Source organism: Protopterus annectens, chromosome 2.part2 (genome assembly GCF_019279795.1).
Source record: "Protopterus annectens isolate FY-2018-M chromosome 2.part2, PAN1.0, whole genome shotgun sequence".
Lineage (NCBI taxonomy): Eukaryota > Metazoa > Chordata > Ceratodontiformes > Protopteridae > Protopterus > Protopterus annectens.
In genome coordinates this window covers 706512934-706540219 of record NC_056730.1, presented here as the reverse complement: position 1 = coordinate 706540219, position 27286 = coordinate 706512934, and the positions used below count along the sequence as shown (strand labels likewise).

Here is a 27286-nt window from a genome sequence, read left to right as displayed (position 1 = left end):
ATATTCATGATCTAGCTGAAAAGATCTCTTGCTTCCTCTTCTGTCTATCTTTTTAAGCTGGATGTCTACAGCTACAAACTGAAAGTTGCAAAGCCCAAATTATCTGATTGTGAATTGCGTTCGTTTTTATCAGTAAATCAGTTTTTTTGAAATTGTGCCCTGGAAATATCCCTCGCTGTAACTCCACAAATGTCTCGTCAGGGGAACAAAATGACAGTTATTTTCATTAATGTTTCTGTTGAGACCAGGGTAGCCTAGGTAAAGATATCACTCTGGAGAAAAATAATCCCTGAAATCCAAGTTGAGAGACTAATGAGCAGTTAAGAGCTGTATACAAAATGTTAACTTAAAAAAAAAAAAAAAAAAAATTAATTGGTCCTCTTTACATATACCTAGCCTGCTTGAACCCAAGTAGATCAACAGCAGATGATCAATGTGTAATTTATTTGCTAAGCAGTACTATATAGTACAGAATTAAACTGGCTAAGGCAAAGTCAGGATGATAGGGCAGTTTTGACCCCCCCCCCCAAGCTACAGACCAGAATTTGACTTAGGGCCATGGTCCTCTCACACTTAGCATTTATTGATCTGGTGGTTTGAATCCCTCAAGCTGCAACAGTTCTGTCTGAAAGTGTTGCTTCTCATATGTTCAAGTGAGACACCTGATTCCAGTTTACCACCTCCACTTATGCCATTCTCGTGGCTGTCCTACAATATATTTTCTTTGTTTAATAGTGAGTCTATGTTTGTGTGCATGTGATGTGAGAGAATGTTTGCCAGTTAGATGCAATAAGCAAATGCTGAAATGATGAATGGGAGCTATTGCAAATTTACTCACTAGTGACCTAAAAGTTATTAAGCAGTTAAACCAGTTGTCTTGCTGCTTATATGAGCTCTTTTACTACCTCTCTAGTTTGATCTAGATGTTCTGTTATCATAGGTTAGTAATCAGGAATGTAGGCACAGCATTCCCCCTTCACTAAGGCACATGCACCTCCCTTACTGGCAAGTACGAAATCCATTGCTGTCTCATTTTGCTTTACTGTTAAGAGCAATGAAAACAATGCTAATCTTAACTAAGACTCTAGAAATGGCATTGCTCAACTCCTCATTAATCCAAGCCTTTATTTCCCATAAAGTTTTTCCTGATTTATACTAGGGGAAGATTAATCTTGTTTTATTATTACATCCTTTGTTGTTAGGCAAGACATTGAGACATTTCTTTCTTAATTTTCCCTAGGTCTTGTCTTTGATTCTTTTACAGCTCAAATTCCAGAAAAGACATGAGTGACTTAGCACCTCTCCCTACAGTAATGTGGAAGCCAGCAATAAGTGCAGTTACCAAAGACTACTTCAGTTTCTTTATAGGCCAGTAATACTAGGGTTAGTTTTTGGCTTCAGATGGTATAAATAGATTGTTTCTAGGGCACAGTAAAGTAACTTGGCATATTGCTTGTCTACACTGTTAACTACTGTAAAAACTTGCAACCATAACCTTCTCCATGTAGTATATTTTAAGTGTTTTTTAATATGAAATTGTGTCTCATTTTTGTTCAGCCCTACCCTGGTGCAGTTTTTGGGAATCTGCGTCAGTCTAGAAAAATAATGCTTTTCCGTGACTAGAGATGAACAGGGAAGTCTGGTTTAGTTTATGGTCTATTGCTACATGTTTGACTGACTAAAAGGGGGACTGTAGTCAATAGGATACCAGTTCTGGCATTGTGTGGGACTCTGAAACAAATGCAACAGACTTCATGTGCATACAGTGTTAGTAGTTCTTGGGAAAATGTCATCCCTCAAAGCTCTGATTTTCCTGTGACAGCAGCAGGAGAAAGATTAGTGATGTAATGATGCATCACTGTAAAAGTAAGACAAAGTGAAGCAGAAAATCACCATTAGTCTGATGAATCCCATTCTTTTACGGACTGTTTTCATTTTGGGATTCCTCTTCTGCATCATGTTTCCAGTTGAGCATTTGGTTGTGTAATCCAGCCAGTCTTTGGTTGGACTGTGTTTTATTCGGCTGTACTTGAACAAAAAACAGTACTCATTCTTATGGCAGATGGACCCACCCATTTGTGGATCTCACTTGCTGCTGTTTTGGAAAGAGGATTATGAATTAAGTCACCGGATTAATTTATCCTTGTTTTGACCAGATTTTTTTTTATATTTTTCTAGTTTAGTTTGGATTTTGCCTCTGGCCCAAGAGACATGATCTTTAGAGCTGGTTCTACAGTTAAGCCTCTTCCAGGGGAATTACAAATAATGTATGTCTACCATGTAGGGTACACAGGCTGTCCTGTCACCATCTAATGCAGTGTGAGAATTTCTAAATTCTCTTAATACCTAGGGTAAGTGTTTTACCCAGTGTTTTTGAGACTGTATGATTATCTTTTTGAGAGCCCCCTTTAAAGTCCTGTTGATGGTTTTTACTTTTCACTGAACTTTGTGGATTGTATGGGATAAGGAATTCCTGTCTTGTACCCCAGGTCTGTAACATGATTTGCATTATTTGTCTATCTTGATCACTGTCAATTTCTTATGAATTTGTCCTCTTACTGAGAAGTTGTATTATCATTTTTGTCACATCTCTTTGAGAGATGTCTCTTCTCACCCAGTATTTCCATCTGTTAGGGTTATAATCAATCCAAATTCTCTAATATTATTGAGAGAACAGAGAAAATAATTTTGCACTCATTTTTCTGGGTCCCAAAGCCTGTAGAAGTCTACAAACATGCATTTAAATGTTTTTGATGTGCATTGTACAGATGAGGCATCTGGCCACATGGTTTTGTATGTCTTACTACTTTACATGCCACTACTATCTTGCAGGCACCATTGGCTTGTAACATTTCTCTTCCAGAGAGCCCTACGATGTTTTGGTAGAATACCAGTATTGCCCCACCCTGTTGTCTCGCACAACTTCCAGTGCAAGAGTCCCTTTGAGAATTCCCCCATGACTTGTCAAACGTCTGACAAAAGTACCAGAGTCCAGTCTTTACCAATTTTTTAGTGGTTTGTCTCTGTCTCCTCAGTATTGTAATGTCTCTTCCAGGTATTTGTCATGATTTGACATTTGTGAATACAATGCATTATGGGTTCTGTTAGAAAACCTGACTGCTTTGAGAGGCTCCAGTCTCCCCCATGGTGTAGACATTGAGTTCACATGATGGTGTCAACTGATTTAACATTGGATGGGTTGGTATTTGGCCAAGGGAGGATTTCATAACCATTTGTGGTATAGTGTAAAGGTAAAGAGGGAATTGGTAAATGCTTTAGAGTGTCCTTACCCAAGCATGTGCCATCTAGCTGGAGCTCGCACCTTTTTTTCTCTGGCATTAATGGCCCAAGCTCAGTATTATACCTTTGTCTTGGCTTTTCCTACCTCTTTTATCTGTAGGGCTGCTTGTTTTGCTAAGTCATGCCCTTTGTCGTTATGTTTTTTGTTTAAGTCCATATTAGTGAGTCATGACTTTAGTAATACTGTGTGGGAAGTGTCTTCTTTCACCAATTCCCATATTTCCTTCAACACTTTTTAGTGACTAAATGCAGTGTTTAACCCACATATAACCTTGAGAAATCGAAACACCAAAGGGGGGCTTACCAGAAGAATGTTCATTGCAAACTGCAGAACTACAGGCAGTAGTTTCCTTTGTTCCACAGACTGTTTTGAAAGTAAATTTCATGTAGAGAATTTCTTGTTGCTAGATGGTAGGTTTTAACTTTATCCACATTTTCAACATTTTGAAAATTAGCAGTTGGTACAGAGGGTTAAGCCTGCAAGCTATAGTTTCTGTGGTACAGGGTTTGATTATCTCAGCTGTCATTTGCCTACGTATTGTGTGACCTTGGATTCCTCTCCTGTCACCCCTGAAAAGGGACTGTGTGATCAGTAGACCTGTCTGATTAGCAAATTGTCATTATTACTACTGCTGTTGTCATTGTTTTTTATTGTTTTTATTATTATGAAGTAAATGTATAGAGATAAGGACACTTGTCAAGTTCAGTATGTTTCCAGTTTGCTATCTAGCCACAGTTTATCCAGTCAGTGATGTCGGTGATTCAAACTAGTGCAGCTAATTGATGAAGTGCAAATTAGGGAAGAATGTAGTTTGTCAGACTAAGTAGTTGCCAATTTATTTGTGGATACCTTTGAAGTGCTCTTATGCTTTGTTTTGCTTTAGTAGATATGAATTACTTAAGATAGCGCCTGAGTAGTATTGAACAGATAGTTTCAAGCTCCGGTTTAAGTACATATGTCTAACACTACCCATTAAAAACAAAAAGAAAAAAAATGTGAATACATAAAAATAAATTCATATAATTGACAGAGATTAATTGAAAAAAAGATAGAGCAGAGTACATATTTTGTTGTAGCTTTATTACTTGTGTAGGTTACATTTTCTTAGAATACTTTATAGGTTCATAGGTAAGTACTAGGCTATTGGCTCTAGGGCCTATATAAGCCTAGCCAAACAGTACCCTGGCTTTTGCCACCCAAGAAAATAATTTTCCTGTGCCCCTGTCAAGCAGAGCCACAGAAGTGATCCCCGGGGTGAATTTCCTATCTCCCATCCAATCATTTACATTTTTCTTGAAGAGTGCTAATAAGGAGCTTTGTTTGATATAGATAGGTAGTTTGTTCCAGAGTATGGGAAGTCTCTGGGACAGGAATCTATCCCTCCTGCATGTTCTGTTTATTGTGGTGACAAGGTTTAGGTCCCTAGAGCGTGTAGCTCAGAGGGATTGGGATTTCTTTACATGGAGCATGTCCTACAGCTCTGGGTTTGACATAGCTTTGTATGTTAGGTAGAGATCGCCTCTGAGTAGGTGATATGCGACAGAGTAAAGTTGGATTTTTTTGAGACTGTATGAGTAGGGCATCTGTATGAGGCTGGTAATCTTCTTTGTGAGGTATTTCTGTGGCCTTTCCAGTTGTTGTCGATGTCTTGTGAGGTACGTATCAAAAGGGAGAGTTCCAGTTTTAAGTTTTGTATAGTTTTTACTTTTGCAAACAATATGTTGCTTTGCTGCCAGTTGCCACTCGCCACTCCCCCATGCTTAGTACTATGTTTTTAAAGCTCTGTATAGAAATGCATTTCACTAATTGTAGGTCTGATTCTGAACTCAGGTGTACTCTTTGATATGCAGCACAGCTGCTGAGTAATTGGCATAATTGATAGTTTCATTAATTTTACTAGTAAAGGTACACTGTGGGGCTGGGATTTTTCATTACTAAAGTTCGAGCATTGACTAGGCTACTGTAGTCTCAAAGGAAATAAGTTTTTCATTTTTTTTGGTTCTTACTGTTAATCAGATGGTAATTAAGCTACTGTAGCAGTGGTCATAATAAACTATATGGATTATATCCTACATAAGATATAACAGCTGTCCAGTTTTCAAAGCATCAGGGCAGTGTCTCCTCTCCTGAACCCTTGAGCTTGATTGAGTCAGGCTTGGCTACCAAGCCCTCCAGAGCTTTCCTGCCACCAAAGGGAGCACTTCTTTGGGCTTTTGAGGTTCAACTGCTTGCTACCACTGTTCTATTACTGGGCAGGTTGTTGCCTTTGGGGGGAAACCTTTCAGTTTACCCTTTTCACAGAAAAGTTTATTTTTTTTTTGTAGATGTGCTTTTAAGCTAGGAAAAGGCATTTTTGTTGACTTGTGCCTTTTATGTTACTATTAAATGGGAATGCATTTTCTTTTGTAGTAAAAGGTTGTTTAAAAAGTACCTTTTCTGTTGTGAAGCTGTTACTTTTCTTTTGGGGGCTGGGTTAAGCATTTAAACTGCCTATTACTTTCTTTTTTATTGCCTTTGTCCTGGGGAAAAAAATGTCTTTTTTACTATTTAACTGTTTTACTAACTACTGCTACTAAGCTATGCCAGGATTCTTCAGCCATTTTTGGTCTGACCGTGGAACAATGTATAGGTTCTTCATTTGGTCCTTCTCTTAGCCACATAGCGAAAAAGATAAAGCAGCCTTTGCCACTAAAGCAAGCTGGTACTTTTCCCTAGCCACAGGTGGGTTACTGTGCAGCGTCGAAAGCTGATTCCTTAGAAATCTTTCTATTTGGATACCTACAGCCAGTGTGGTCCAAGGGTTTGATACATCCCTTGTGACTTTTGGAGTAGCCTTAGGCAAGGGAGTGCCATTCTTGTTGTTCTTGGGAGAAGGGGCAGGGAAGGTGTCTCTGCTTAGAATGTTGTGCCCATCCTTGGGGAAATTGTTGCAGGCAGTATCGGTTCTCTCTTCAGACATTCCTGTTAAAAAGAAATAGCAAAGTAAATATTTGTATTTTCCAGTTTCATTTACTCCAAGCAAGAGTAATTTGTTAGGCTTGGGTCAGGGTCTACTGCAGGCTCTTGACTCTAATAAAGTTGTCTCCGATCACAGTAAAAGAGATTCGTCTTTGCCTGAGGAGGTTCAAGAGATGGAACCTGTAGGGGAATGTGGAAGGACTGATGCCGTTCTTTCATCACGTTTCCAAATCAGATTGAAGAGGTTGTGATTTGTGATTCTCCCTGTGAAGGTTTCTTTTTCACTTCGACTTTTTTCAGGATGAATTATTTTTTTTTCAGTGGGAAAGCAGAGGTTTCTTAACCCCTCATGACTTGTTATAACTGCATTTTCCAGAAACTTGACCTGTTGTATCTTTGTTTTAATGGATGTTTTTGTCCCAGTATTCAGTTTCCCTGCCAATCTGCCTGCTATTCCTAAAAAGGCAGATAAGTTATATGAATTCAGCTGCTGCTAAACAACTTTAATACTAATCCCTCTCCTCTTGACAAGGATGGGAAGGCTTTTTATATTTGGGAAAAGTGTATGCTTCCGCAACTTTAAATGATGGTCATATTGATCACTGTTGCTATTGCCTTAACTTTCTGGATTATATCCTGCATAGGATAGAACAGCCACCCAGGTTCAAAAGCTTCAGTGCACCTTTCTTGCGCTCAAACTGTCTGCTTGATTTGAGCTGACTAAAAAGACAGGTTTGGATGCCAAGCCTTTCAGAGTGTTGTGGCCACTGGAGTACGATTCTCTGAGGATTGTGAGGATCGATTGTCTGCTTCTGCAGTTCCTTTGCTTGGGAGATGAGCTCCCTTGGTACTGGTGGTGGTGGGGGGACGGATGGACTACCATTTCAAAGAAATTATTTGAACAACACTTTCCTGGTCAGGAAAACTAGGAATTTATTTTAACTGCCTGTCATAAGACTGCTTTGTGCTTTTAAAACACCACTCCCCCACCATCAGTTTTTTAACATAAGTATGTACTAGACTGATGGCCTTGTGGTCTTTACAAGCCAAGCCCATAGAACTGCCCTGGCTTTGTGATGCCCGTTGTTTGTTCCCAGTGCTTGTATCAAGTAGAGATACTGGAGTGATCCCCGGGGTGAACTATTTCCCATCCACTCATCAAGATTTCTTTTGAAGAGGGCTAGTGAGGTGCTCTGCTTGACATGTATGGGAAGTCTATTCTAGAGCATGGGCAGTCTCTGGGTTGTGAACCTGTCCCCTCCAGCATGTTCTGTTGATTGTGGTAATGAGGTTGACGTCTCTGGAGCGTATGATGCAGAGGAATTGGGATTTCTTTAGATGTAGCATTTCTAACAGTGCTAGGTCAGACATGGCTTTGCAAGTCCAGCAGAGATTGCCTCTTAGTAGATGATATGTGACAGAGAATAGCTGGAGGTTTTTGAGTCTGTCCAAGTAGGACATGTGTTTAAGGCCTAGGATCCTCTTCATGAGGTACTTTTGCGACCTCTCCAGTTGTTGTAGGTGTCTAGTGAGGTACATGCCAAATGGGGCATTATACTCTATGATTGGTCTAATGAGGGAAGAGTAGAGAGAAATTATGACCTCTTTCTTCCTGGATGCAAATCTCTTGGTAATGAGCTATGCCACATAGGACTTTCTGACCACAGTGGCAGTGTGGTGGTCATAGGAGATGTTGTCAACCTGTATCCCCAGATCTCTTGTAATGCCTTCAGTGTTCAATGGGCTCCCATTGATGTGGTAATTAGTGGGAACAAAGTTTTTCCCAAAGGAGATGAAGATGCATTTTTTTGGCTTTAAGCTTACGGCCATGGTTTCGATACCAGTCATTGGTCTCACTGAGGCCTTTCTGTAGGATGTCTGCATCACTTGGGGAATTAATAATGACTCTCAGCTTGCAGTCATGTGAGAATTTGGTCAGCCAGTGTCCCTCCGTGTTGGCCTAGTCTTCTGAGAAGTAGATGTCAAACAGGAGAGGACCCAGGACCGATCCCTGTGGGACTCCACTCGTGACTGGTCAGCAGTCTGACTTGGAGTCCACTGCTTTTACACTGTGGGTTCTGTCTGTGAGCCAGTTTGCAACAAGCCTAATGATATAGGGATTGATGTTGTAGTTTGCTGAGTTTATCCATAATTCCTGAGTGAGAAGTGGTATCAGTGGCCTTGGCCAGATGGAGGTAGGCTGTATGAACTGCCTTACCTTCATCCACCACTCTGGTGACTGACTCAAAGAAGTCAACCAGGTTGAGCAGGCATATGATCTACCTATTCACAAAACTAAATTGCGTGGGATCTAATTTAATTAGGTCCATGATGATTTGCTCCATAGCCTTACATGTCAGGCTAATGGGGCGATAATTTCCAGGGTCTGTAGTTGCCCCTCCTTTATGGAGAGGGATGACTGTAGCAGTGCACCATTCGGTAGGGGCAAAGCCTGAAGTGAGGCTGTGAGTGAACAGAGCACACAGATGTGGTGCCAGTTCACTTTGTAATTCATGTAGAACATAGCCAGGGATATTGTCTGGTCCCATGGAAGCTGTATTTTTGGCCTTAGACAATGCAGCTTTAACTTGTGCTGCAGTAATGCTGGGTGTCTGGCATTCTTCTGGTATTTAGATTGGTCCTTTAGGGAGAGAGAGGGTAAAGGTTGGCACCGAATCGGTCTGCCAGTATGTTAGCCATGTTAGTTGGCTCAGTGTAGGAGGTACCATTGTGCAGTAACTCAGAGCAAATCTGAGTATTGCCATGGAGTTTCTTGATAGAACTATAGAAGGCTTTGTGGTTGTTTTTAGTGTCTGCTGCAATTCTGCCTTCATAGCTGGCTTTCGAGGTTTTGGTGAGGGATCTCAACTTTTTGTAGAGGCTAATAAGGGAATTTTTCCAGTCTTAGGACTTCACCTTTTTCTGCAACAGTTTCTTCCTTCTGTTGTTGAGCTTATCGATGGCAGGGGACCACCAGACTGGCTTCCTCTTTTTTTTTTTTTCTTTGGAGGAGATCGTCTTGGTTCTGTTGGGTATGGCTAGTTCCATGCGTTTTTTTACGTGTTCATACAGTGCATTGATGTATGATTTGGAAGTCCTGTATCTATTTTCCATTGACATGAGTGCCGTGAGGTTAGCCACCTCTGTTTTTAGCAGTCCAAAGTCAGCTTTGGGGAAGGTTTTCATGGTGGATACCTTTGCGGAGGTTGTTGGTGAGATGTGGATTTCCATGGTGATTACTTTGTGGTCTGATTTAACTGGGGCAGGAATTGTCTATTGGTGTAGAGCAATGGTTGCCCATGTTAGTTATAACCAGGTCAAGGATGTTGCTTCCTCTAGTGGAGGTAAGAATGAGCTGGTCCAGGGCTTTGGAATTGATGAATTCCAGGAAGTGTTGAGCCAGTACATTGGTGCATGAGTAGTTTTCCCAGCTGATGGAGGGGTAGTTGAAATCACGCAGTATGAGAGTGTTGGGTTGGATCTTAATAGTTTTCAGGGTGCTTAAGAATGTGGAGTGAGAGTCTTGGGACATGGTTGGGGACCTATAGCAGGCTACGACCTAAATCGTCATCTTACCCAATGTTAGTTGTACCTGGAGTATCTCCGATGCGTTATGCTGGTCTACAAGTCTGGAGGTGTGCATATCCTTTATGAATATGGAGACACCACCGCCTTTGGAGCTTCAGTCCATGTTCTGGAACTGAAAGGTGTGGAATGAGTTGTAGCTTGATAGCGCAGGTGTGCTTGCTGCTGCTTTTCACCAGGTCTACGTTACAGCACAAATGTCGATGCTCCTCATTTTGAGGAATGATTTGAGCGAATGCATCTTGAGATTTAGACTTCTAGCTTTGAGCGGCATGACCCTCAGATTGCATTTATTTATAGCTGCTATGGTGGTAATTTGGTCTTTGGATCACTGCCTAAAAAGGTACTATAGGGGTGGCAAGAGCCTTAGCCAGTACCCGGAAACCCAGGAGTGACAGATGCAGGCCATGTTTGGCAAAGCATTGAGGTCTGTCAAATCATGTCATCCCAAGCAGACCGATACTGGATCCCTGTAGAATGACACCAGAAACTTGGCCAATTGTTGAAGTCAATTTTTTTCCTGTGGGAAATTATTTTACTTTCTAGGGTTGGCAGTATTTTTACTGTGCTTATGTGAATGCTCGTTTTCCCTGGGAGAGGGGAAACATTTTTGGCCTGACCTTGTACTGTTTAGAGGAGATTTTGTTTTTTATTTGACCAGGTTAGTCCAACTAGGCTAGTAGCCTCTCTTCAGGAGACACACGAGGTGGTATTTGTACTAGTAGGGGAGATTTGGCCAAAGCTTCAGGAAACTTCCCTTACTGTTTTTGTAGGTACTGTGGGGTCTTGTATATCCACATGATCTACCACCAACTCAAGCAGAGGGGGCCCTGTTTTAGTGTCTTGTCTGAAGAACAGATTTGCCCGGCTGCATTCTCACAGCCTCCCAGGTAATAAAAATGAGATTTTAAATTCTTCATTGGATAGAGATTTAATTTTTGGTCACTCTGCTGTAGAGGTGATCAGAAAGTATGATGAAAGTAGTAAGTTGGTCGTCCTTTCAGCACAGAAAAGAAAACAGTTAAGCAAACAGCCTGTGCCACTACAGCAGGCTAGCAATTTGCCCCAGCTTCAGATGGGTAATTCTGTTGTGGCCATTAGTTGTACCTCAAATCACTCATTCTTTACTTCAGATCCCACTTGTGTAGCCCAGGGATTAGCCATTTCCTCTATAGCTGTTGTGGTCCCCTCAGAGGGCTAAGGAAAGCCATTCTAGTCCGTCTTGGGAGAAGGAACAGGGAAGGCTTTCCTGTTTTGTCAGAATGTTGTGCCCATATCTGGGGAAGCTACTGCCATTAATAACACTGTTGGCCCCATTTTTCCCCTGTTTAAAAAAAAAAAAAAAGTCAGTGATGGTTTACTGAGTCTGGTTTAGGGTTTGATTCAGGTTGTTGATCAGTAAGAAGTTTCTGGCAACAGAGGGATGCTTCCTTTCCAGAAAATGTTCAAGATTCTGAATCTGGGCAGGAAGAGGAAGGGACAAATTTTTTTTTTTCCTTCCCCCTTCAGAGTTCAGATTCTCCCTGGGGGGGGGGGGGGCTGTCTTCAGACTATTTCCAGAATGTGCCATTGTTTTCAGTGAGTGAACACTAAGGTCATAGCATTTTCTGAAGCAGAGAAACCTATTACAGAAGGAACTTCCAGAAGCTTCACCATTCCTCCAGCTCCGGTTTTGTCTGCTTTGGAGTATGTGTGTGTGTGACTGTCTGCAATTTTTCTGATAGTAAGCCAGCTGCCCCTAAAATAGCAGATAGGATGTGTAAAGTTCCTCAGTCTTGATGCACTATTTCCAAACCTGACCTAGCAGCTATGACTTTAGTTAATCTTACTGCTGCTAAACATTTAGTTAATTCCAATCCTAGTCTTTCTGATAAGTGTGGGGGGAAGTGTATGCTTCTGTGACTTTGATTTTTTCAGAATTTTGAATTGTCAGGCTCCTATGATAGTTTGTCCAGACTAATTATTTATTTTTATTTATTTATTTTACAAATTAAATTATTCTTTTGATAGAGCTTTAGTTTTTGGTCATTCTTCTCAGAGATGATCAAAAATTATGATGAAAGGGGTAAGTTGATAAAAGGAATATAGAAGATTTTTTAGTCCTCTCTTTTCCAGTTTTAAGTGACTTTCTAACCACTTATCCACTTTTGGGGGGAAAAAAAGAATGATCCCAACAAAATGCAGGTAAAGAGATGTTTAAGAAACGAATGGCAAGAGGGTTCCAAAAAGAATTGTGGAACCTCCCAAATCCAAGAATAGTTCCATTCAGAATGATTATTTAAAGGACCTCCCCCTGCAGTCCCATTTCCCTTCCAGAAAGTCTGAATCTCCAATTTTCTCTTTATCAGCAGATAGTTTCAGCCAAACAGGTTCTGAAGATTATTCATCAAGGATGCAGATGGCTGGGAGGAAATTCCTCCTTTCCAGAGGGTAATTCCTTTATCTTCATCACATGCTATCCCAGGGTGTGATTGAACAAGTTCTTCCTTCCCAGGTGGGTAAAGTTTTTTAGTCAAAGATGTTTTAGTACCAGGAAAGAAAATGCTTGGAGATGTGTTCTGGAACTGTTTCCCAAAACTGTTTGTGATGGCGCCCATATTCAAGATGATAGTGCTTCACAACCTGTTGCCTCCTCTTTCTCATTCAAGTGTGCTGGTAACACTAGATTTAAAAGATGCTTATCACATCCCTATTCATTCAGACTTCAGGAGTGTGATTTTGTGTGTCTGGATCATATTATCCGTTCTTTGCCATACCCTTTGGACTGCCTACTGCATCAAGAGTGTTAAGTTCTATCTCCAGTTAAAAGTCATTGCAAGCTACTCTGTATCCACATTTTTCCATATTTAGACAACTTGATCATCTTTGCAGAGTTTTTTTTAGTAAGTGTCAGGAGTCTCTCACTTGGGTGAGAGCTGTTACACAAGCTGGGATTCCAAGAGAACATTCAAAACTTTTTTTTACACTCTCACAATGGATTATATTCCTGAGATGTCAGCTAGTCTCCTCAGTTTCAAAGATTTTTTTCTTCCAATTGGAAAAAAATAGATCTATATCTAGATCAGGTTGTAAGATTTTTCACTCAGACTTTGAAGAAGTACCTCAGGATTTTGGATTTCATGTCATCCATGATTGTTGTGATACCCCTGGCAAGACTCCACATGATACAGATACAATGGTATGTGAAGGCTTGGTCCTAGCACCAACATCTTTCGTCTTTCAAATCCCAGTGCTGGGGTTTGTTAGAAGAAACATCACTTAGTGGAGATGGCAAATATCCTTAAATCCGTGCCTCTCTTTTTTTCTTCCCTGTTCCAAAGCATTCAGTTAGCACTGATGCCTTGGTCTTCGCCTTGGGAACCAGTTTCAGTAGGGGTAAAAATGCAAGGTGTGTGAAACACAAAGTACAGGTACAAGTGCATAAATATAAGAGAGCTCAAGGCCCTCAACTCTCTGAATAATGTTTGATCCCTGGTGTCTCTTCAGTTTGTTACAGACTGTACCACAGTCATGTGGTACAGCAACAAGCAGGGTAAAACCAGGTCTTACCTTTTTGCTGACTAGCCATGTTAACCTAGGACATAGTTTCCCAGCACAATCTCCCTCTACAGGCCATCCTATAGTCCATCAAAGCAGATCATGTGGCAGAGAAGCTGAGCAGGACAAGGGTAGACACTCACAAATGGAAACTAGATTTGATCCTTTTGGTGGGACTTCATGTAGACCCTTTTGCTTCCTCTTAACCAATTAGCTGGAAAGATTTTGCTCCAGGACTCGGTGCAAGAATGCTTGGAAGCCTGATGTCTTTTCTTTTCCTTGGACAAGCATGTTCCTGTATGCTTTTCCATCCTTTCCACTTATGTCCAGGGTACTTCTGAAGATCCAGTAGGAATCTCTCAAAATCATTATGATGTTTTCCCCAAGATCATTTTGGTGGCTCCCTTCTCGCCCAGGCAGCTGTGGTTCTCCCTTCTTTTGAAAATGACCAGGGGCAATTACCATAAGCTTACTCACAGAAAAACCGGGGGATTTGACACACCCTGACCCCAGCTGCTTGGGGTATATGGTCTTAAATTCCCTTTAAGCACCTGTTTACCAAGGATATGCAACAGGCATTAATGAAGGTGAGGAAGCTTGCTACTAGAAAATCATACGTTAGTAAATGGCAAAGGTTTTCCTGTTGCCAACAACATAACCAGCAGCCATTCAAGGCTAGTTGTTCCTTGGTTTTGCAATATTTGTACAAGTTACTATCCTATAGCATTCTTACTCCTCCATCAAGGTTTATTTATTGGCCATTTCAGCATGTCTGCTCATGGGGTCTTCCTATTTCAATGCATCCTCAAGTTCAAATGCTTTTGTGAAAGTGGTTTTGCATGAGAGGCCTCCAAGAGAACTGGTGATCCCTCCTTGGGATCTTAATTTTATGTTAGGGGAGTTGACACGTACTGCAGTTGAACTAGCTAACCTGGCTGACTTGAGGTTCTTAACATGGAAAATAGCATTCCTGATTGTGATTACCTTTTCTGGAAGGGTGTCTGAGTTGTAAGCACTTATGGTGAGTCAACCCTATCTCATTTTCCACAGATTGGGTTTCTTTGAGAACTAATCCTCCTTTTATGCCTGAAGTGAAATGCGAGTTTACTTTAAGCCAAACTATCCATCTCCCTGTTTTCTTTCCTAACCCTAAAAATGAGGGCGAGACGGTACTCCATACCTTGGATGTCCTAAGTACTCAAGGTACTGTCTTGAGTAAGCTAAATCTTTCAGATTTTTAAATTGTTCAGTTCTTGTGAAGGTAAGAACAAAGGAGAACTTGTGTCAAAACAGACTTACCCAATGTTTTTTTAAGACTATTACCTTTTGTTATACTCGCTACACCAAAACTATTCCAGGCATGTTTAAGGCACACTGTACCAGAGCTTTGTCTTAATTTGAGGCATTTTGGAATGGATTGGATTCTGGAAGCTGCAACTTAGTCCTCTGTATATACTTTTTACAAAGCACTATAAGCTTGATTCCTTCTGTAGATCTGAATCCTGCTTCTGTTAGATCATTCTCCAGAGGCTCCTGGACACTTTTCCACCTCACAAATGTAGTAAGTCAGGGTAATCTATGCAGTTCCAGGTTAGAAGCTCTCAGTCCAACATATGCGAAATATAAGATAGAGCTCACATGCTCAAATCTTTTAACTTCGACAAGGACGCAAAAGAAATGATGCACATGTTTTTGTAGTGCACACCCCTTGCTATCTATATATTCCATCTCCAAGATCGGGCTTCATTGAGGAAAGGGCAAACTCCCTGTTTCCCACTGTTTACAATCTCGCACAGTTCCGGCTGTAGCAAACAGAAACACTACTCCATTTCATTTTGCCGGTTCAAGATTACAGGATCCAAGCATTTGGGCTCAATTTTGTGTGTTTAGTGCATTTACAACTTCGAGTTTCAAACCTGGAACCATCTGCCCATATAGCTAAAGCTACTGCAGCAGTGATTACCGTGATGAGCATAGAAGCGTTGTGCAAGTAAACTTACCATAACGGTAGATATTTCAGTAATCACTACTGCAGTAGCCCCTTCTCTATCCTCATTTTTTGGTGTGCTGTTTTATGCCAGGGTGTGGATATTAAATTTTTGTTTTTACTAGTATTGTCCTTTCAGTGCTCAGCCTCCCTCTATGAGTTGACATGAAAGCTCTGAAGGGCTTTGAGCCCACATCTGTTTTAGTCAGCAAAGTTCAAGCTGACTAATGGCATGGGCATGTGAAAGGTGCCCCAAAGTTTTGGAAACTTGCCTGGTTATTGTATCTTATGTAGTATTTAACACTTATAGCTAAGTCTTCTTCAGCAGTTGCCATTAGAACATCTACAGTTATGCTAAGTTTACTTCCAACTTTTTTTTTTCTCGTCTTTGTAGATTTTTTTTTTTCAAAGTTTGAGGAATTTCTCTGTCTGTTGGGTAAGGGATCTCTTTTATAGGCTGGAATTTCAGAACAACAGGCAGAAATATTTTCTGACTACTTATTGGATTGTTTTTCCTGGATGCCTGTTAAGACAACTTCAGTACAGAGTTTTTCTTCCAGAGGAAAAAAATAGATCTATATATCCACTTCAGTGTTAGCAAGGGAATTTCTTAGAATTCTATGTCGCATGATATCCATGATTTTCATGATACTTCTTGCAAGACTCCACACATAAGCAAGATGCAGTGGTATCTAAAATTGCTCTGGTCCCAGCATCAACACCCTTTGCCATTTGAATTTCCAGTCTTGGGATTTGTAAAAAGGGAGATCGTATGATGAAGATGTCAAAGTTCTTAGAAATGCAGGTCTTCCATTCTCCCCTCCTGCTCAAAATCGGTCATAATAGATGCCTCAGACTTTTCTTGAGGAGCATAGTCAGTGGGTATAAAAGTGCAGGATCTTTGGAGCAAAAAGAAAAAAGACTGACCAAAACACACACGTTAAAGTGATGCTAGTTCTTGTAAGTAAATGCTTTCAACTCTCTGAATCACCTGTGGTCCCTGTGACCTCTTCAAGCATATGCAAGACAGCACCATAGTGATGTGGTACATAAACAAGGGGGACCTAGGTCTTAATCCCTGTCCAGACTAGCTTTGTTACCATAGGAATATAGCTTTACAGCACAGCCCCACTGTGAAAAATCTTACTTCCCTTCAGAGCAAAGTTGTGTTGCAGACAGGCTGAACAAGACCAGGATAGATACTCATGAAGAGAAACTGGATTGGAGGGTCTTCCAAGATTTAATCCATCTATGAGGAGCACCTAAAGTAGATATTTTTGCTTCCTGTCTAACCAGCTGGCAAAATTCTGTTCCAGGACTCCATGCAGGAGGCCCTGGAAAAGGGATGCATTTTCTTTTCCTTTGATAGAAATGCTCCTGTATGCCTTTCTGCTGATTTCCAGGGAACTTGTAGATATTCGGGACGACTCCCCAGAGGTCATTGTGATGACCCCCTCCTGGCTTAAGCAACCGTGAGTGGTTCTCTCCTGTTTTGGAAATGACAAGGAGCAAGTATCAGAAGCTTCCTCACAGAATAGATTTACTCACACAAGATCAAAATTATTTACATTCCGAGATCCCACATACATGAATCTTGTAACCTTGACAAGTACACATGATGTTTTGTGTTTCACTGTTGCAGTCATCACTTTTGGGTTATCTGCTTGCAGTAGCCCTCAGTCGGCCTGATTAACAAAGTCTTGGGTCCTGCATTTGTTGCTGTCCCTTGTTCCATGACGTCCAGTCGTCACTGGTATAAAACATGCAGCCGACGCCATTACATCAGTCTTTCTTGCCGTGCAGTGCCCGAAGCAGAAGCAGTTCGCAAGTGCCGGTTGGCCGACTCCTGAAATTTTCGTTTTTGAGTTTCAGAACCGAAGTCTTCAACTAAAGCTAAGTACCCCATTGGGGAAAATTTTTCTTGCTCCTTACAGATGTCAGTAAAAATTAATAATTGCATTACATGTGGAAAGCAAATACCTCAAAGATTTTCATTTGTACTGTAGTCCTTGCCTAGGCCCTGACCATGATGTACCGTGCTGTCAGTTTTGTGCATTATTTAATTAGCGCACTATCCATAGTCTGTTTATTTTCTCCTCTAAATATTTCGGTTCTCAGTTTAATTATCTAGAAATGTCGCCAGTTAGTCATCCGACTACCAGGATTCCGAAAAACTGCAAGGATAAAGACGTAGACAGACCGCCGAGGTCCAGAACTGCAGACAACACTTCTCCTAAGCTAGTCGCCAGTTCGCCGGTATTCAGTGAGGCGCTTTCGCAACCCCTGATAACCGCTACTTCTGATTCGCAGGCCTCTACTGAGACCCATTCAGAGTCTGGTATGCCGCGTGATGCTTCAACTATGGAACCTGTGGATGTCTCTACCTTAGATGGGTCCGGAGCCACTGTGCAGGCACCAGCTTCTGAGGGTGTATTCAGGCCTGCGGACTTGCATATTAAACCAATGCCTTCTTTTAGGCCTAAATTTCGAACCATGCCTAAAAAAATAACGCCCAGGCCGCATGCTTAGGCCTCTATGCCTAAAAAAACAAATAAGAATGGCTGAAGATCTTATAGGTTCATAGATTAGTACTAAGCTAACTGCCCTTGCGAGCCATTTTAAGCCTAGCCAATTATCCCTTATGAGATTCAAACCCTGCACCTTGTGCTTGTAAGGCAAACACCTTAACCATTAGGCCACCCTCCCAACCCTTTAACTTTAATTAGGGGAAGCCAGCCTCCCCCCTTCTAAGAGACCTAGGACTGAAGTTGTTTATGAATCTTCTGACCAGGATTCTGATTTTTCTGAGTCTTCTGATCTGGATTTCCCTTATCTACTTATGAGGATTCTAATGCAGAGGACTCTTCCCTCTGCTTCCCCTCCATAGAATCTTTCTTTTGGTGAAACCTTACATACTCTAAGGGAGCATTTCCACTGGGAAAGTCAGGATTTTTCTGATTCAAAAAGAGGCTTAGGGATTTCTTACTCCTGCCTCAGCATAGGCCTTTAGCTATTCCTACTGTACTAGACATTGTTGATGCCTTTTCGGAATCTAGTTTGGCCCCTGATTCTCTGCTTCCTGCTCCCAGAAAACCTGACCGATATTACAGGGTTCCTGATTCACACAAGTTCCTTTTTAAAAATCCTACTGTAGATCCAGAGACTATTTTACAGGGACCCAAGGGCATTAAGGCTTCTACTGCTAAAAATCCTACCCCTTCTGATAGAGACTCCAGGGCGCTGGGTAAATGGGGTGAGAAGGTTTACACTTCTGCAGCCTTGGCCATTAGGGCTTTAAACTGCCAGTTTCATATGTTAAAGTATCAACAACATGTTATTGGATTGCTTAAACAGAAAATGATATTGATTCCTGACTCTGCGGAAAATAAAGAATTACAGGATTTAATGCATTCTGCTGAACAAGTTGGAAAACATACTTTGCAATGTGGATTTGATTCTTTGGAGGCCTCTTGCAGGGCTGCTCTTACTGGTTCTGTGCTCAGAAGGCATGCTTGGCTCAAGGAGCAATCTTTACCTGATCATGTTAAAGCTAAATTGTTGGATGCTCCCTTAAATCAGGACCACCTGTTTGGCAACAAGGCTGAGGAAGTTCTTAAAAAGATGGAAGATAAAGCTAAATCTATGCAAACTGTTAAAGATTTCTTACAAGTTCAGCCTTCCAGCTTTAGTAGGCACTGGCCATCTAAGAATTGGTCCTTTCCAGCCTCTTCAAGGTCTTCTCAAACCAAACCCAGACATAACAGAAACCCCAGGTTTCAGTCCCAGGGGAGACGCAAGACTAAGCAGTGGGGGGTTTCCGCACCCAAATCAGGGAGTAGTAAGACTTCCCCCTATGGAAAACAGTCTCAATGACTTGCTTCTAAAACTTGCAAACACTTCCCAACTGAATGCTCCTTTAGGCAGAAAGATTGGTCTGCAGGCCAAAAACTGGGAACTCATTATGCAGGACAAATGGGTTTTAAATAGTGTCCCAAGGATACAGATTTCACTTTCACACCTTACCAACACCAAGCGGGTGGCCAGATCTACCCCGGAATCAGTGGGCAGAGGCCCAAAATCAAGTATACTCTCTCTTAACCATGGGAGCTATTCAGTTGGTACCAGAAGAGGAAAAAGGACAAGGGTTCTATTAGAGACTTTTCCTGGTACCCAGAAAAGGCAATACATGGCATCCTATCCTGGACCTTTCTATTCTAAATACCTTTCTGGTGATTCCAAAATTCAAGATGCTGACTCTTCACCAGCTGCTTCCTATGCTAGGCAAAGATGCATGGTTGGCAACACTGGACTTAAAAGAAGCATACCTGCACATCCCTATCAGGGAGTCTTGCAGAAAATACTTACGCTTCAAAGCAGGCTACATGCACTATCAATTCTCTGCACTGCCCTTTGGCTTATCTACTGCGCCCAGGGTATTCACAAAGTGCCTAGCTCCAGTCATTGCATTCTGCAGGCAAAGAAATATTCAAATATACCCATATCTGGACAATTGTCTAAATCGGGCAGAAAGCCAGGACATACTTTTGAATCATCTGGCCTTTGTTCAGAGGGTACTGACTTGTCTGGGGTACACCGTAAACTAAAAGAAATCACACCTGGTACCTTGTCAACAAATTATATTCCCGGGAGCAAGCTTGAATACAACTTCCTAGATGGCTTTCCTCACGCCAGAGAAACAGATTCATTTGACAACCTACTTCAAACAAGTGGCCACAAAAACCCATTTATCTGCAAGGCAAATATTGCAAGTCTTGGGGTTCATGGCCTCCTGCATTCTTCTAATTCCATATGCAAGGCTGCATATGAAGAAACTGCAATGGTATCTCAAAAGCCTATGGTGTCAACATTCTCAGGATCTGGAAGCAATGATTCCTATCATACCTTGCTTACACCTAGAGTTCCTTTGGTGGGCAGAGGCTTGCCACCAAAACAGGGGACTACCTTTTACACTATCCCCTGCCGCCCAAACCTTAACAGACTCATCAGACTATGCATGGGGGGCCAACCTGGCAGGGAAGTGCATTCAGGGCAAATGGAACGCAAGTCAAATGCACCTGCATATCGATCAAAAAGAAATGTTAGCTGTACAGAATGTTCTGACAGTCTTCAACGACACATTCTTCCAGGACAGTTAATGATAAAGACTGACAACACCACTGTTATGTGGCGCATAAACAAGCAGTGTGCTACACATTCTTACCCACTCTGCAGACTAGCCATGGCATTGTGGAACACAGCCCTGAGCTATCAAGTACATTTACAAGCTCAATTTCTGCCAGGAAGACTAAATACCCTGGCAGACGAACTAAGCAGAAACCTCATGGACCCACACGAGTGGAAACTGGAACCAAGGATTTTCAACATGTTGACAAGCAAATGGGGGGAGCCCAGCTATAGACCTGTTTGCCTCCCCCCAAAACTCTATCAGTTGGAGAAAGTCTGCACAAGGAATCCCCACAAACAAGCTTGGAAAGTGGATGCCCTGTCCTTCAGCTGGTTTATGCCTTTCCGCCTCTGCTCTCCAAAGTACTACTAAAGATCAAACAAGACAAACCAAGGACGATTTTGATTGCACCAGACTAGCCACGTCAACACTGGTACCCCCTCTTGCGCAGTGTGTCACTGTGGGCCGCATGGCACCTGCCTCCGACTCCTACTGTATTGTCTTAGCAGGAGAACCAGTTTCTGCACCCTCAACTTCAAACACTGAATCTAGCAGCCTGGTTAATTACATAATTTCTCCTTTCCCATCCCTCAGTAAACCAGTGATGGAAATCATTTTAGAGGCAAGGAGGCCTAGTACCAGAAAGTTTTGCGCTGAAAAATGGAAAAGATTCTGTTCGTGGAACCAATCTCAAGGGATGAGCACAGCAGTGCCCAATTTACCTCAGATTTTGCAATACTTAGCTGAGATGCTTCATAAGGGTTTGTCTTTCTCCTCCATTATAATTCACACCTCAGCTCATTATAACACAGAACCACCCTTCTTCTCTCATCCACTGTTTAAGCAGTTCCTCAGAGGGGCCAAAAACCTTCAGCCACCCAGGAGAGCTCTAACTCCAGCCTGGGACCTCAGCTTTGTATTGGAAAAGCTCACCCTTCCTCCTTTCGAGCCAGCTGCCACTGCAGACTTAAAATTCCTTTCTTGGAAAACAGCTTTCCTTTTAGCAATCACTTCAGCAAGAAGGGTATCTGAATTACAGGCCCTCATGGGCAGTGGAGCCTTTCATCATTTTTCATGTAGACATGATGTCCCTCATGCCCAAGGTGGTATCCATTGTGGCCCTTATTCAGTCCATACATTTGCCAGCCTTCTTTGCTAATCCACAAAACAAAGGGGAACGGATTCTGCACTCCTTAGATGTGCACAGACAACTTAGATTCTACTTGGGACAGGACTAAACCTCAAAGGAAATCTTATCAAGTGCTGTTGGCATTTGTTGCAGGGGCAGAGGGAAGGGCTATTTTAAAGCAAACTATTTCCAAATGGATAGGCCATTGAATTAATTTCTGCTACAAACACCATGGAAAACCTATCCCACAGGGGATCAGACCCCACTCTACCAGGGCTTCATCTACCTGTACAGCTTTTCTCAGAGGCGTCCCTACCAGGGACATCCTAGAAGCTGCTACCTGGAGTTCTGTACATACTTTCACCAAGCATTACCATCTGCCAGTTTTCTCTAAATCCAGATCTGGCTTTACCACTGCAGTCTTGCAGGGCCTTTTAGCTGGTCCTAATTCTATTTAAATTCCTCCTCCCATCCTTAGCTTTGGGAATCTACCCAAAAGTGATGACTGCAACAGTGAAAACACTAAGAACATAGTACAGTTGTATACACTTACCATAAATGTAGATGTTCGAGTGTATTCACTTTTGCAGTCCTGGTTACCCTTCCTCCAGCCCCCTTCTTTTTTTAGATATACCTCTACTTTCCTTTGCTGTCTTCTAAAGCTTTTTGGTGTATTTGCTCTTTTGTTGGAGGTATAACCTTGTATATTTATAGATTTAATTGCTTCCCATTAAGGGGGCACCTGACATCTGGGGCAAGAAAAACTGATATAATGGCATCGGCTGCATTCTGATGCAGGACCCAAGACTTTGTTAATCAGGCCGACTGAGGGCTACTGCAAGCAGATAACCCAAAAGTGATGACTGCAACAGTGAATACACTCTAACATCTACATTTATGGTAAGTGTACACAACTGTACTTTTTTGCAGGGGGGAAAGCTGTACCCTCAGACAATGCAGTTAACTACCTGGATGAGTATTAATACCTTTTAGGTACCTGTTTTCATGAGCTCTTGCAACAGGTATTAATGTAGGCAAGACAATGTGCTACTAGAAAATGATTGGGGACCTGCAGACGCTGGATCCTACCCAATTTGGCTTTGTTAAGGGCAGATCCTGCCTCTTGAACCTGGTTGACTTCTTTGAAACAGTCACCAAGGCCATAGATGAAGGGAAGGTAGTCCACACAGCCTACCTGGACCTCACAAAAGCCTTTGACACAATACCCCACTCGGGCATCATAAATAAGCTCTCCAGCTTAAATATCAACCCCTATGTCATAAGATGGGTTGCAAACTGGCTCAAGGATAGAACCCACATGGTCAGAATTGCGGGAGCCATGTCAGACTCTAAACCAGTTACTAGTGGCGTCCCACAAGGCTCAGTCCTGGGACCTCTCTTGTTCGGTATATATTTCTCTGAGGTACAGGCTAACAGGGGAGGACTATGGCTGACCAAGGTTGCAGACGACTGCAAACTGAGTGCCATAATCAACTCAACGGACACAGACATCCTCCAAAAGGGTCTCACAAAGACAGATAACTGGTGCCAGAACCATGGCCTAAAGCTAAATGCCAAAAAGTGCATAGTCATCCCCTTTGGCAAAAACAAAGTGCCCACAAATTACCACATAGGTGGTAATCCATTAGGCACGGAAGAAGAAATTAAGGATTTGGGGACCCAAGTGGATAGCAATCTTCCCTTTGACAATCACGTTGCCAAAGTGGTTAGAAAGACCTTCTATGTAGCCCACCTTATCACGAAAGGGTTCACATCTAGATCAAGAGAGGTCATTGTTCCCCTCTACTCATCACTCTTCAGGCCCATAATAGAATACAATGCCCCGTTTGGGATGTACCTTACCTGACACCTGCAGCAACTGGAAAGACCCCAAAAGTACCTCACCAAGAGGATCAAGGGACTCAAACAGATGACCTATGCTGCCCGGTTAAAGAAACTCCAGCTATACTCTGTTGCATACCGCCTACTCAGAGGCGACCTGTGCCTGACGTATAAAGCCATGTCAAACTCAGATTTAATGGACATGCTCCACCTCAGAAAATCCAAATCCCTTAGAGCTACGCGCTCGAGGGACTTAAACCTCATCACAGAAATTAATAGAACATGCTAGAGGGACAGATTTATAACCCAGAAGCTCCCATCACTCTGGAATAGAATCCCAGTCCATGTCGGACAGAGCCCCTCACTGCTTCTCTTCAAGAGAAATCTTGACGAGTGGATGGGAGATCGTATGTTTACCCCGGGGATCACTTCTGCATCACTGCTAGACAGAGGCACAGTAAACTAACCTTAAAAGGGTATAGTAAACTCATTTAAAAGGGTGGCGAAAGCCAAACACACTCTGGCTAGGCTTGTAAATGTCCTAGGGCAGATAGCCTAGTATCAGCCTATGAACCCATGTTAGGAAATGGAAAGAGCACCTATTCACATTTGGTGCTTTACTGGTTTTACAGTATTTGAGAGTTAATATCCTTTGGCCTGTGTTACTCCTCTGTCAAGGTTAATTTGTCTGCTATTATAGCATGTTCTACATATAAAGTTGTCCAGAAAACCACTGGCTCCTCGTTCAGGTCTTTTGTGTAGACAAAAACAGAACTTGATCCATTTGTGCCAGTTCATTAGGCTGATTTGAGGTCTTATCATGGGAAAGACAGTGTTGCTCATTGCTTTGACCTCTGCAAGAAGAGTATCTGTGTTGGAAGTTCTTATGGTGGGTCAACCTTATCTTATTTTTCCACAAAGATGGGGTTTCTTAGAGAAGTAATCTTTTCTTTATGCCTCAACTGTTATCTTGGTTTTTAGGCCAATCTATCCATATCTGTCTTCTTTACAGAACCTTAAAATGATGGATACATCATACCTTAGCTGTCCACAAACATCTCTGGTATTGTCTTGACTTTCAGAACATCAGATCAGTTCATTTGTTGTGAGGGTAAGAAGAAAGAGCAACCTGTATCAAGAAAGACTTTCCAAATGTTTTCTTAGGCTATTGGCTTTTGTCATTCCCTGCACAACAGAATGATTCCAAGCAAGGTCAAGGCTTACCCTATCTGGGCCTTGGCTTTGTATTTTAAAAAAAAAAAAAAAAAAAAAAAAAAAAAGAGTTGGAGTCTTAGAACTAGCAGATTGGTCCTCTGTGCATATTTCTACAGAGCACCATAAAGTAGATTCCTTCCCCAGTTATAGGGCAGGATTTGCTAGAAATATTCTCCAGGGACTTGTGGACTCTTCTAAGCTATGGTAAAGTACCCATATAGTTTAGGCTACTGCAGCAGTGATCATACTGCTGAACATAGTACAGTTGTGTAAGTAAACTTACCATAGCAGTATATGTTCAGATGATCACTGCTGGAGTAACCACGCTCTCCTTCCACTCCTATATTTCTTGGTAATTTTTTTGCTGAGGTGTGGACATTTTGTTTTTCTTTTCCTAGCATTGGCCTTTCAAGGCCTAGCCTCACTGTGTTGGCATGAAAGCTCTGTAAAGGCCTTTGTGCCCAGACCTGGCTTTTATTCAGCTCAGCTTGAGCTGTCTGGGCTCGTAGAAGTTACCTTGAAGCTTTGGAAGCTAGTTAGCTGTTATATCCTATGCAGGATATAACCCATATAGCTTAGGCTACCACAGCAGTGCCCAATGAAACATCTGCTATGGTAAGTGTAGTTCAACTACTGTAATTTTTGTTGATAGTCACTTGTAGGTGTGCTTCCTCTTAATGTGTTCAGGCTTTTTGTGCTTTGACACTCATGGGCAGCATTAAATTGATTCAGCAGTTATTGAATTGTTTTGTTACCCAGGGTAATTGATCCGAAGTCCTGTGGATTGTGTTATCCTCTAGTTATTCAGTTTGCAAAACAAAGTCATCAATAAAGTTAATAATGCTTATCTGTGACAAATTTAAACTGAGCCATAGGCAAGTATATGAAGTCTTCATGTGTGTTGCTTTTAAGATGTTAGCAGCAGAATTTAGCTGTAGTTCCCCATTTGATTTATTTATTTATTTTTCCCTTTGGAAGATGCCACATTTGTTTTGTGTATCTATGCAGAACTAGACACTATATGAAGTATCCCATTGCAAAAGAGATGGTCTTTTTTCACTGCTGCTAATTAATTTATTTTTTCTGCCTTCCCTTATAGGAACATCAAGCCTGTGTATAACTGTATAAGCAAAGACAGAAGAGTCTCCAGGTTTCTTGGTGAGTCTTCTAGTTCATTGAAGTTAGCTGCAGCTGTTGCAGCTTATCTGTTGTCAAAAAGTGCAGAATTACTACTACTGCTCCTGAACTGCTTGAAGTGTAAGTTTATATTTGTACCACATACTCTTAGCTGTCTGTGCTCTTTCATTATTATTGTTTTGGAGCCAGTCATATAGTGCAACCTACATGGTAGTAGGAATTTATATTTGTCCTATTTAGACTTGGTGTTTGTTGAAACCTTTGGGCCGACTGAAGCCAGTTGAAAAAATGCAACCCTACATGCCAGTAAGATTGTGCTTTGCTTAGTACTGACAGTGATGTAATTCATTAGGTGGGCAAAGTACTAGGAAGTCTAAGCTATAGATTATTTCTTTTACTGACACCCCAAGTAGCATGGGCAAAGATATCATCTTAATTTGCTCATTTCTGTGATTTGTACTGTAATATAAGGTAATACCTCTCAATTTGCAGACTTGGAAAATTTGGACAATGGCTCTTGAAAAGTAGTTATACTTGGCCACAAATCTGGATAACTAACGTAGCATGAGATTTGCTAACCTAAAAGCACAACTCCTCTCAGTTTCCAGTAAGATTGGTAATATGCCACTACTCAAAACACAATTTTTAAAAACAAAAGTAACAATTATGCAAAATAAGCATAATCATTTTATTCAGATTAAGCTGACTGACTAGTAATAAACTATATAAAAATAAAATGCAAATATTTTTATAAAAACTAGAACCAATCCTTGTGAAGGGTTTGTCAGCATAAAAATACCGACCTGCTTGCCATTATGCTTTTTAAACCCATTTTGCCTAGTCTTTTCCCTCCATCAGGTAGACACCAAACCAGGTCTCTTAAGGGCCTACTCAGTAGAGGATGCATTTAAAAACAAAGCTGTATTTCTGATTCTGAACATATGCAAGGTGAGACAATGTTACTTTAAAAGCTAAATGTATTATTCAAACTAAAGTGCATTCATTTTGCAAGCTCTGTTAAAGTACTAAAATTGAAAGTTGGATCCAGTATCCAATGAATGGTGGGAATATTGAGTATTTACACCTTACAATAAAATTTTATGTTTTTAAATAAAATGCAAGTACTAAGCTGTAAGATTCAAACTCGCTTTGTGAAACAGGACTGCTAGATATTGACAATTTTTAAGTTAAGGTGTGAACATAAGCTGTCCAAATATTTGCTGCAAAACTTCCAAATGAAGTCCAGTCTTTAAGGTGAAAAAAAAAAAACAAACAGTATTCAAAAATCTTTAATCTTGTGAACTACGAAGGAAAAACTTCCTAGTTTTATTTCTGGATTGTGGCTAACAAAATGTCAGCTTGTCAGAACAAGAATGAGTACTGGAAAAAAGGAAAACATGCATGTCTTTC

General features: G+C 41.4%; 1 protein-coding gene across 1 annotated transcript in view; it reads left to right on the top strand.

The window, feature by feature from the left end:
- Nucleotides 1–27286, top strand: part of PTPRA (protein tyrosine phosphatase receptor type A) — a gene marked incomplete in the record, with an annotated part of 4245980 nt that overhangs the window by 539439 nt on the left and 3679255 nt on the right. Inside the window, 1 exon segment of the mRNA XM_044064105.1 lies at nt 25839–25897.